Source organism: Oryctolagus cuniculus, chromosome 6 (genome assembly GCF_051225735.1).
Source record: "Oryctolagus cuniculus isolate XC-2025 breed Fujian yellow rabbit chromosome 6, ASM5122573v1, whole genome shotgun sequence".
In the NCBI taxonomy this organism is placed as follows: Eukaryota; Metazoa; Chordata; class Mammalia; order Lagomorpha; family Leporidae; genus Oryctolagus; species Oryctolagus cuniculus.
This window is the reverse complement of record NC_142872.1, coordinates 73,556,617-73,568,994: the sequence shown is the minus strand read 5'-3', so window position 1 is coordinate 73,568,994 and position 12,378 is coordinate 73,556,617.

Genomic DNA, 12,378 nt, shown 5'->3' with positions numbered 1-12,378 from the left:
CTATCTTAAGCAAATTCCCTTTTGGGGCCCGCGCCATGGCTCACTTGGTTAATCCTCCCCCTAGGGCACCAGCAACCCATATGGGTGCCGGGTTCTGGTCCCGGTTGCTCCTCTTCCAGTCCAGCTCTGTTGTGGCCTGGGAGGGTGGTGGAGGATGGCCCCAGAGCTTGGGCACCTGCACCTACATGGGAGACCAGGAAGAAGTACCTGACTCCTGGCTTCAGATCGGCATAGCTCCAGCCATGGCGGCCATTTGGGGGGTGAACTAGCAGAGGGAAGACCTTTCTCTCTGTCTCTCTCTCACTGTCTAACTCTAGCTGTCAAATAAAAATAAATAAATAAATAAAAAGTATCCCTTTTCCTACATGTTTGTCACCAGAAATGTTTCTGTTCTAGAACTTTTTCAGATTTTGGAATATTTGCATATGTGTAATAAGATATCTTGGAGATGGTATTCAAGTATAAACATGAAATTCATTTATGTCTCATATACACCTTATACACATAGCCCAAGGTAATTTTACATAGTACTTGTTAACAATTTTGCATATGAAACAAAGCTTGTGTACACTGAACCAGGAGAGGACTCATTTGGAATTTTCCACTGGTGGTGCCATGTCAATGCTCAAAATGTTTCAGTATTTGGAGCATTTCAGATTTTCGGATTCTGAATTTTCTGTTTAGGAATGTTCAATCTATGTAGATAGTTAATAAGTGGAATAAATAAGTTAACTCTGCAATGAAGCGACCCTCAATTTCTGTCATCCACCCAACTGAGCAATGCATACTGCTGACCATCAAAGTTAATGCGCCTCGCTGTGTGCCTACCGCCCTGGTTCCCACTTTCATTTCTGTCGAGGCTGGTATAAAAGTGTGTTATTTTTTCACTACACCATTGACCGTAAGCAGCGTGTATGGTTATTCAAAGGGAACAGTCATTTCACTGACATGAAGCTCCCCTCCCCAGACACACACAGGCTTGCCCATGACCTGTGGGTAGAGAAATGTTCCAGCATATTTGACTCAAACGTTTCCCCCAGGGAGTGGGTGTGTGTGGCCAAGATTAGGGAAAGAGTTCAATGTGACAAGAAGGGTTTGGTTTTCAAGGTGTTGAGCTTTGCCGAGGGACATTTTGGAACTTTAAGAATCGACACAGATACAGATGTGAGGTCCCCAGGAGGAAGTCTCCCCAGGGTTCTGTCCCCAGCTCTCTTGTTCCAAGGGAAGCACAAGTGCATTTTGGAGAAGAGTCTCCTCCACCCCACAATTGCCCCCAGTGCCTCCCTCAAGAGAATGCAAGGGATCCCTTGTAATGTGGGCTCTGTGGGCATCAGGGTTTTATGCTCCATGACTCCACCAAAAATAGAGAGACATAGCAGGGACTGGCTGAACATGGAGGGATTCCTCTTCTAGATCGTTCCTTCCCAGGCAAGTAGTTCTCTGGGCCACACAGAGCACTAGAATTCATAAAAGCCAATGGTTCCCAAACTGCTGAAGTCAGAATCACATCTGGAGCTGTTCAGAAATACACTTCCCCTGGGGTACTTCCCAAATTCATTTAGAGTCAGACTCTCCCAGGGCAATGCTTGGGAGTCTCTGTGTTTCAGAAGGTCCCCCAGGCGCCTATAATGAACCAGGGAAGGTGTGGGGCCCACGGGTCTCACCTGACTCCTTTGTCATTCAGATAGTTAACAGCAAAACCAGAAGCAGAAACGCTGCCTCCGGAGGCCTGGGCTTGCTCCTCACCACCCAGCCTGCGTGGAGTCACTGCCACTGTCCCGGGGGCTGCAGCAGGGCCCACTGCTGTGTCACCAACGCACCGTGCTAGAAACCATCCCCAGCCTCCTGGGTGGACTGATGGTGATCCCAAGGGCAGAAGTCCTTTGCAGCAGTGCCTGGCTCAGCTGGAAAGCAGGGTAACTCCCTGGGCACTCACTGAAGACCTGGGGAGAGAGGAAGGTGTGAAGCTGGGGGGAGCAGCCCTCCCTGGGCTGTCGACAGGAGGATGAATTACAGATTCCACAGCCAGCTCTGACTCAAGAAATGAGAGGCTGGCAGGTACGTGTTTTTTATCTGTGTCTGCTGCTCTGGGAGAAAGGTCCAGGGGAAAGTCTGCTTTACAGAGACCAAGTCGAAGTTTCCAGTGAAAGATGGGAATGAAAGCTTCTCTTATTATTAGCATTATTATTTTTTTCTTTCTGAGTTCCATGGAAGAGTCTGCAGAGCACTGATCCTTATCCAAGGAAGAAAAAGAGAGTGTGTGCTGTGGCCTTCGCGAGCGAGGGCCTGTGGGTTTGGGCCAGGAACAGGAATTCCCTGCACAGACACTGAGTCTGCTGCTGGAGACAGGAGGGGCGGCTCCAAAGAAGGCCACTGTGTTGGCTGCCACCGAGGAGCGCGCGGAGCGCGCACACAGCCTGGGAGAAGGGATGTGTGAAAGGAGTGTTTTTTTTCCCTAGAATACACAGTGCTCTTATTTCCTTAGGGGTGCAGTAAAAACTCACCGTGAATAGACTGCCACATGCGGCCGAGCATCGGGGAGGGTATTTATCTCCCCAGGCCGGGGGTGCTGGGATGGGTCCTGGGACGGACTTTGAATACTTAATAAATCAACATGAAAGATTAAAATGAGAAAGCGTTGGCTAAACATGTTTGGAAGCAGGCTTTGGGACTGCTATTTTTTCCCTACCAAGTGCTGCTTAGGGACTTGACTTTTTGAATCCAATAGAAAATGTGTCTGTGTTTGAGGTGAAAGGCAAAAAAGCAAGGGGAAAAAAAAGAAAACAAAAGCATTTTATGCTTGGAGCTTTGGTTTGCATGCATTTTTGAATTCCAAGAAAATCCAGTTGCTAAATCTAACTGCATATGTTGTACTAAGTAGGAAAAGCAAACAAACACACAAAAAACTGAAACATATCCTTAGCACACAAAAATTCTTAAAATGATCTATTGCAACATATCATTTGTTTCCTATTTCATCAAAATATAAGAATCAGCGGCTGGCATTGTGGCACAGAAGGTTAAGACACTTCCCATAAGGGCGTCAGTTCAGGTCCCAGCTGCTCCATTTTTGATCCAGCTCCCTGCTAATGGCCTGGGAAAAGCAGTGGAAGATGAGCCAAGTGTTTGGGCCCCTACACCCACATGGAAGATCCAGATGAAGCTTCTGGCTCCTGACTTCAGCCTGGCCCAGCCGTGGCTGTTGTGGACAACTGGGGAGTGAACCAGCAGATGGAAAATATCTCTCTCTCTCTCTCGGTATCTCTTTCAAATGAATAAATAAATCTCCCTTTAAAAAGGCAGAAAAACCCCATGAATAACTTTAAGTATTATGACATACATGCTGTGAGCAGACACTGGACAACCCTGGGCTGCTGGAAGCTTGGAGCTGTCTGCCTACACTAGATGATACATCCTGGCAAGTTCTCAGCACCCTTTGGTGCAACCTAAGAATATCTTACTTGGTTAGAGCAAGAGGGTGTGCAAAGCAAGAGTTGGGAGTCCTCCCCTAGCTTAGAGGCCACCCCTTTTAAAATCTGGCCTAACCTCTCTGAACACCAGCATCATAGCTACTTCTATTAGCAAACCCCGTGTGTGCAGCCCAGGCCTGGTTGCCCCTCTTTGAATCCAGAAGCAGTAGATACATGAGTCCTGCTGCTGTGCCCCCTGCTGTGGCTTTTCTCACCCACTGGCACCACCCTGAGCTCACCAAGGGCAGTGATAGCCTTATGCTTCTGTTATGGGCTGAATGTGTTCCTTAAGAATCCCTCTGTTGAGTGTGGGCATTGGGCATAGTGGTTAAGATGCCTTTTATGTCTCCCACATCCCAATCAGAGTGCTTGAGTTTCAGTCCTTGTTCTAATTCCGATTCCAGCTTCCTGCTAATGTGCACCTCAGGAAGCAGCAGATGATGGTTCAGTTAGTTGGGCTCCTGTCACCCATGTGGGAGACCTAGTTTGAGTTCCTGATTCTAGTTTTTATCTGGCCCAGCCCCAGTCTTGGGGGCATTTGGTGAGTGAACCAGTGGGTTAGAGTGTTTCTGTCTGTCTCTCTTTCTCTCTCTCTCTCTCTCTTCCCCCTCCCTTTCCTCTCACCCTTTCAAATAAATTAAAAAAAATTATTTCATATGTTGAATCCCTAACCTGGGAATGCTGATCTATCTGGAGACAGAGTCTTTAAAGTGGTAGTTAAGGTAAAACTGAGGTATTTATGGTAGGCCCTGATTCAATATGCCTGGTGTCCTTAGAAGAAATCAGGACACAGACGTGCACAGAGGAAAGACCACATGCAGATATATGGAGAAGACAGCCATCTGGAAGCCGAAGACACAGACTTCACAGAAACCCACCACACTGGTAGCTTGACCTTGGACTTTTCAGCCTCCAGACTGTGAGAAGATAATTCCTGTTGTTTGAGCTCTCAGTCCGTGGGACTGTGTTAGAGCCACCCTAACTGACCAATGCAGCTTCCGTGTCCTGTGTCACATACATCCAAGCCCTGAGCAAAGAAGAAACTCAGCATCCATTGTTGGGTTTAACTGTTCACTTAACCTATGGGATTCAGGAGCAAAGAAAGATAAAAACAGAATAACAGAACGAAAATTGAAATGGCAGACTTAAGTCTTAGCAATTCAATAATTGCACTCAGTTGAAATGGTCTAAATGTGTGAATTAAAGCAGATTGGCAGAGGGGCTGGTATTGTGGCACAGTGGATTAAGCCATCACTTGTGACATGGGCATCCCATGTCAGAGTGCTGATTTGAGTCTTGCTCACTCCACTTCTGATCCAACTCCCTGTTAATGCAACTAGGAAGGCAACAGGTGATGGCCCAAGTACTTGGGACCTTGCCACCATGTGGGAGAGAGGATGGAGCTCCTAGCTCCTGGCTTCAGTCTGGCCCAGACCTGGCTGTTGAATGAACCAATGGATGGGAGATTTCTCTCTCTCTCTCTCTCTCTCTCTCTCTCTCTTTCACTCTGTCTGTCAAATACATAAATCATTTTAAAACAAGAAAGAGAGACTAGAGGAATAATTATAAAAACATGACTCAATTATATATTGCTACAAGAAACTAAATTCAAACACAGTGACATAAATAAAAAGAATAAGATGGAAAATGATATAACATGCAAACATAATCAAAATAAAGGAAGAATAGCTGAAGTTGTATCTGATAACTATATATTTTTAAAAAGTATTTATTTATTTATTTGAAAAGTAGAAATACAGTGAGAAAGAGAGAGAGAGAGATCTTCCATCCTCTGGTTCACTCCTCAAATGGCTGCATTGGTCAGAACTAGACCAGGCTGAAACCAGGAGCCAAGAGCTTCTCCCAGGTCTCCCATGTGGGTGCAGGGCCCCAAATACTGGGCCATCTTCTGCTGCTTTCCAGGTACGTTAGCAGGAAGCTGGATTGAAAGTAGAGCTGCCAGGACTTGAACCAGTACTCATATGGAATGCCGGCACTGCAGTTGGAGGCTTAACCTTCCACGCTGCAGCACTGGCCCCTAAAGTAGATCTGAGAGCAAAGAAAATTACCAGTGACACAGAAGAATGTCACAAAACAACAGAGTGGACGCACTATCAAGAAGTGAGTAATTCTAAATGTCTTTGTACCTAACATGAAGGTGTCTGATACGTGAAGCACAATCTGATAAAACTGAAAGAAGAGACAGAAAATTCACAGTTGGGGCTGAAGATGTCAACACTTGATCGAACAACTAGACAGAAAACCAGGAAGAAGATAGAATTTAGCACCATCAACCAACAAGATCTGACCACCTATATCGAGGGAGACCATATCCTGGTCAGGAATCAAAACACAAGAAATTTAAAAGAACTGGCATCATACGGGATGTGTTTGCCATTCCCAATGGTACTGAAGTCGTATTAATAAAAGAAATGTATCTTTAAATACTTGATTAAAACACTTTTAAATATTCCATGAGTCAAAAAGAAAAACAAAAAAACTCCTAAAAAGTGAAAACTTCATCAAACTAAAGTAAATGAAAATATAACACATCCAAGTTTGTGAGGTGCAGTTAAAGCAGTGTTGGGAGGGCAATGTATAGCAATAAATGCTTACATTAGAAAAGAGGGAAAGTTTCAGATAATAGTCTGAGCTCCCATCTCAAGACTCTTTAGAAACAAACACACAGAAAACAGAAGCAAGGAAAAGAATAGGAATAAACGAAATTGAAAACCAAAAAATGACAATTGAGAAAATCAATGAAACAAAAAGTTTTTCTTTGAAGAGATCAACATAATTGACAAACCTTGAGCAAGATTTATAGAGGGAAAAAATGCAAGTGCAAATTCAGGGATGAATCAGGTGATAGATATTACTAAAGACCCTGCAGGTACTAAAATGATACAGGAGCAAAAGGAACAACTCTACATACACAAATTTAACAACTCAGGTAAAATGGACAAATTCCTTGAAAAGCACACAGTAGTCCTCCACTACCACCATGAAACACAACTTTAATAGCCCTAGAACTATAAAGAAAATACTGTAAAGGAAATGTAATTGGCAATTAAAAGCATTCCAGAAAGATCATCCCTTTTTCCATGAAAACAAACGTTTAAATAAGAATTAGCACTAACAGTATAGAAAATAAGTAATTTGTTGAGAGATAATAAACATATACAAATATTATTTTAATATTTTTATTTTTAAAATTTAAAAAAACACATTTCTATTGTTTTTAAAATTTTTGAAAGATGAGGAACAAAATAACAGTCTGACAAGTGTCCCAAAGTAAATATATGGATCACACTTAATGCCAACATAGAGCATCAAGGGATAAGATCTAAATAAAAACATTCTGAATTATAGTAACTTTTTTTTTGACAGTCAGAGTGGACAGTGAGAGAGAGAGACAGAGAGAAAGGTCTTCTTTGCCATTGGTTCACCCTCCAATGGCCGCCGCGGCCGGCGCGCTGCGGCTGGCGCACAGCGCTGATCCGATGGCAGGAGCCAGGTACTTATCCTAGTCTCCCATGGGGTGCAGGACCCAAGTACTTGGGCCATCCTCCACTGCACTCCCTGGCCACAGCAGAGAGCTGGCCTGGAAGAGGGGCAACTGGGATAGAATCCGGCGCCCCGACCGGGACTAGAACCCGGTGTGCCCGGTGTGCCGGTGCCGCAAGGCGGAGGATTAGCCTAGTGAGCCACGGCGCCGATGCTGAATTATAGTAACTTTTAAGCAACTGTAGTGTTGGTTATTTACAGTGACTGCACAACTCATAATTTGAACTGATAAAAATTGACAAGAAGTTAATGAGTAACCAATTCTATACCATAATTAATGACAAGATTTGGATATAAGATATGAGGGTGCATCCAAAAATTCATTCACAAAACATATTATGAAAAACTATGCATGGATTTCAATTTGTTTTGCACTAAAATCAATATATATTCTAATTCCATTTCCCACAAACTTTTTGAAATACCCTCACATATACCAAAGAACACAGAAATGATGCCTTTAAAATTCCTTATGTAGGGGCTTAGCAGGTAAAGCCACTGCCTGCAGTGCTGGCAGCCCATATGGGTGGCAATTCGAGTGCTCCACTTCCAATCCAGCTCTCTGCTATGGCCTGGGAAAGCAGTGGAAGATGGCCCAAGTGCTTGAGATCCTGCACCCACGTGGGAGACCCAGAAGAAGTTCCTGGCTCCTGGCTTCAGATCTGCTCAACTCTGGCTATTGTGGCCAATGGGGAAGTGAACCAGCAGATGGAAGACCTTTCTCTTTCTCTCACTCTGCCTCTCCTTCTCTCTGTGTGTAACTATTTTTTTTCTTAAAAAAAAAAAAGATTTATTTATTTACTTGAAAGTCAGTTACACAGAGAGAGAAGGAGAGGCAGAGAGAGAGAAAGAAAGAGGTCTTTCATGTGCTGGTTCACTCCCCAATTGGCTGCAACAGCTGCCTCTGTGCCAATCCAAAGCCAGGAACCAGGAGCTTCTTCCAGACCTCCTACGCATGTACAGAGGCCCAAGAACATGGGCCATCTTCTACTGCTTTCCCAGGCCACAGCAGAGAGCTGGATCAGAAGTGGAGCAGCTCCTGGGAAAACAGTGGAGAATGGCCCGAGTCCTTGGCTGCACCCAAGTAGGGGACCAGGCAGAGGTTCCTGGCTCCTGGCTCCTGGCTTCAGATTGGCACAGCTCCGACCATTGCGGCCAACTGGGGAGTGAACCAGCAGAATGAGGACCTCTCTCTCTCTCAGCCTCTCCTTCTCTCTCTGTGTAACTCTGACTTTCAAATAAATAAATAAATAAATTTTAAAAAAGTTCTTTATGTAAGCCCCAATGCTGTTTATATTATGAACTTTAGGTGAATAATTCTTGAAGCACCTTGCAAATTTAAACTGTGGCCAAGCTACAATGACACGACCTGGTAAAGGCTGACTTGATGTAGTTCTGCTGTAAATACAGATGCTTTTCTGATCTGTTTTTTAAAAGGTGATTCCTTCCTACCAGGGAAGGTCAAATCTAGAATGTAATATATAATGTGATATTACACACAGAGCATGCAAGTGCGCTTACCTGCACGGCTATTTTTCAGTCATGTAGGTTCTGTGGTTCCCCTCAGACTTCCCTCTGCAGAGCGAAGTTGGCTATGCAATGCATATAAATCTGCACTTGGGCCAAGTCTGCAAACCAGACTCCAAGCAGGACCTAGGGCTCAAATGACAGCATATCCATGTCTGCTGTGAGCACTCAGTGGTGGGGGGAGTGGAAACAGAACAGGCTCTTTACCCAAAAAGCTCTATCCACATCCATCTTCCCAGAGAAATAGCCTTCCAGGCACTGCGGCCGATAAGAAATGGCAAGTGATAAATAAAACTCTGACGTCCAAGGACAAATGACCCCCAACACACACATGAAGGGGAAGCTAGGAAAATTTCAATAGGGGTGTCGTGGGAGAAGGCATGCCTGCCAAAATCACCACACACATGTGCATGCATGCATACATGTGCAAAATGCAAGCATCCATGTGTTCACACCTGTTACACATCCAGCTTACGCACCAGCCCCTCAGTAGCTGCTCTCCTTCCTGTTCTAGCTGAGCAACTTTCTTAGCCCATCCACGCTCCAGCGTTCTCAAATGCTGAACCGACTCAGTCCCTACTCGATGGGGTTCTCATGAACAGGGAGCAGCGCCTAGCACACAGAACAGTAATACTCACCGAATGTTAAAACCAAACCACAGACCTTCATTGCCACCTTTCGAGTTTTCACCTGTTAAAACAAAAATCTGTTTTAATCTCTTAAAACAAGATTAAGATGCTTGCAAATTCCAATTAGGGGAGCTCAAGCTTTCTTCCTAGAACAAATCTTTTTTTTTTTTTTTTTTTGACAGGCAGAGTGGACAGTGAGAGAGAGAGAGAGAGAGAGAAAGGTCTTCCTTTGCAGTTGGTTCACCCTCCAATGGCCGCCGCAGCCGACAAGCTGCAGCCCGCGCACCGCGCTGATCCAATGGCAGGAGACAGGTACTTATCCTGGTCTCCCATGGGGTGCAGGACCCAAGGACTTGGGCCATCCTCCACTGCACTCCCTGGCCACAGCAGAGAGCTGGCCTGGAAGAGGGGCAACCGGGACAGAATCTGGCGCCCCGACCAGGACTAGAACCCGGTGTGCCGGTGCCGCAAGGCGGAGGATTAGCCTAGTGAGCTGCAGCGCCGGCCCCTAGAACAAATCTTTATCCTTAACCTACTTGTCCAATTACCTCAGCTGTGTTTTCAGACGCTTGCTCAACACCAATAAGTCCAACTTAAGGAAAGGGAGAGGGGCTACCCGCCCCCGTTCCTGCTGGTGTTCTTGTCCCCTTCACCCCCAGGCAGAAATATCTGGGCACCAGGAGGCAAGGAGGAGCCTTGCCCCCAGTTCCGGAGGCCTCCCTCCCACCCGCAGGCCCCAGAGCTTTTTCAGCGCCAGGAGAAAGGCCAGCAGCGCCAATTCTTGCTGGAAAAGCACCAGCTGTTTGTGAAACAAAGTACTTCCTGAGACCAAGACAGTCCTTATTAGTGCAGGCGCTGGGGGACGCCCCCAGGCTCTTCCTCTGGAACCTCCCTCCGGGTTATTTTTAGGATTCTTTTCTGCCTAGGGAGCCTGTCCCCAGGGTGATGCCCCTGACTTCATGCCTTCTGCTTGCTCTAGACCCTGTCACAGTCTCAGCCACAGAGCGTTGTGCAGGAGGGTTCAGACTCCAGGCAGATGCTGTGGGTAGAATCCTCAGCCATGTCACCTGTGCCAGCCTGGAGGAGTCCCCTGACATCCCTGGACATTCGTGTCCTCAGGCTGCCATGCTACTCAGAAGTGAGGGGCATGATGGATAGACGGTCTGGCCCAGTGCCTGCAGAGTAAGTCCAAATGTGGGTGTGTGGGTGATAGGTTTACCAGTACTTGCATTCTTCCTGGCCACTGGCTAGATGTACCCTTCTATAGATAACCCTTCATCCACAGAGTATACATTCCAAGACCTCCAGTGGATACATGATACTGTGGATGGTACCACACTCCATATGTGCTTGTTTTCCCATACATATATGTATATATATATGCCTATAATAAGGTTTAGTGTGTAAATTAGGCACAATAGGAGAATGAGAACAACTAATAAAATAGAAAATTTATAATGATATACTGTACTAAAAATTTCACGAATGTAGTGTTTCTCTCTCTCTCTCTCTGTCTCTCTGTCTCTCTGTCTCTCTCTCAATACCTTGAGTCTGGGGCTATTGCTAAGCCTCTGCCTGCGGCGCCAGCATCCCATGTAGGCGCTGGTTTCTGTTCCAACTACTCCGCTTCCAATTCAGCTCCCTGCTAATGGCCTGGGAAGGCAGTGGAAGATGGTCCAATTTTTTGGGCCCTGCACCCACATGGGAGACCCTGGCTCCTGGCTTCGGATTGGCCTAGCTCTGGCCATTGCAGCCATTTGGAGAGTGAACCAGCAAATGGAAGACCTTTTTCTCTGTCTCTCCCTCTCTCTGTAACATATGCTTCATAAAAAGTAAATCTTTTAAAAAATACATTGACTTCTTGCTGTACTGTAGCAATATTTCAGAAAACAGAGAGTGAAACTGTGGATAATGGGGAACTGCCATCCATGATATTGACTCAATCTATTTTCATCAGTTTTTTAATAGAATTGGCCAAAGTCTGGAAAAGGGTGTCTTGCTTGACATTGTCTCACAAAGACCCCCATGACCATGTGATGGGGCCCTGGTTCTTCTCAGCTTGCAGTCTTCATTTATTTTTGCAACAGAGCATCCAAGAAGACAGATACAGTGGTTCTGTCCATGCCCCCAGGTGGCCACTCCTCCCAACAAGCAGTGTGGCTTCACCACCTCATGGGTCTGGGTGGGCCTCATGAGAGAGTATGCGAGTCTTTGGAGGTACATCTTCAAGGGGCTGGCAGCTTCCGCTCGGGCCCCTCTGCCACCAGTGCTTCCTGGTAAAGAAGCTGGACTGGCTTCCTGAGAGATGAGAGACCATCTGGAGAGAGACCAGCCATTAGCCAGCAGAGTTGTCTCAAGCCCTACATGCACCTGAGATTCACAGGACTTCTCGGCTGAGCTGAGCCCAGAATGGAACATCAGTACTGACTGTGGCTTATGGTGGTTTGTTTTGTAGAGATCAATAACTGATACCACCACGCTCCAGGCATGAAGGCCCAGTCACAGTTCCTCAATCAACCCAGCCTTGCTCTTGAAGCTGGGCCTTGACACAGTCTCCATCTTCTCTTTCCAGTTTTCTTCCATATGCCTCACTCTCTGCTCTTTCTGAGATGTTTGTTCAAAAGTCCCTTTTCCGGTGAGGTCTTCCTTGACCCTCTAAACTCAGACCCTTCCCCTGAAAATGTCATCTGCCTTCCTTGCAGTGTTGCCTCCATCTATCTAACAGAGGAAGCATTTCAGCTCTCTGTGTGCCTGCCTCACTCAGGAGAGCTCCAACTGGGCAGTTGGCTTGGTCCTAGAACACTATCAAGCATGCTAAGCTATATTAGCTCAGGAAAGCCTCCTTGCTGGAATAAAGAGATTCAACAGCAATCTAGTGGCTCATTATGGGTAAGCAGTTACATCTTTCAAATCCAAAGTAAGCTGTCCAGGCCAGTAAATGGGTCCTTCTTCGAGAGCCTTTGGAGACCAGAGTTCCTCCATCTGAACTCTCCACTGCTATCTACATGATTGAGTCCAAAGGCAGGAATTTCTTTTGTCTCAGTCCTCAGGAAGGGAAAGTCAACTGTGGATATCACAAGTCAGACTTGGAAAGGCACAGAACCCTTCTGTTCCACAAGGCAGCCACGTGCCCAGCCACAAGCCTCAATGGTGAGGAGGAGACAAGACTGGGCCAGGAGTCCATTCCA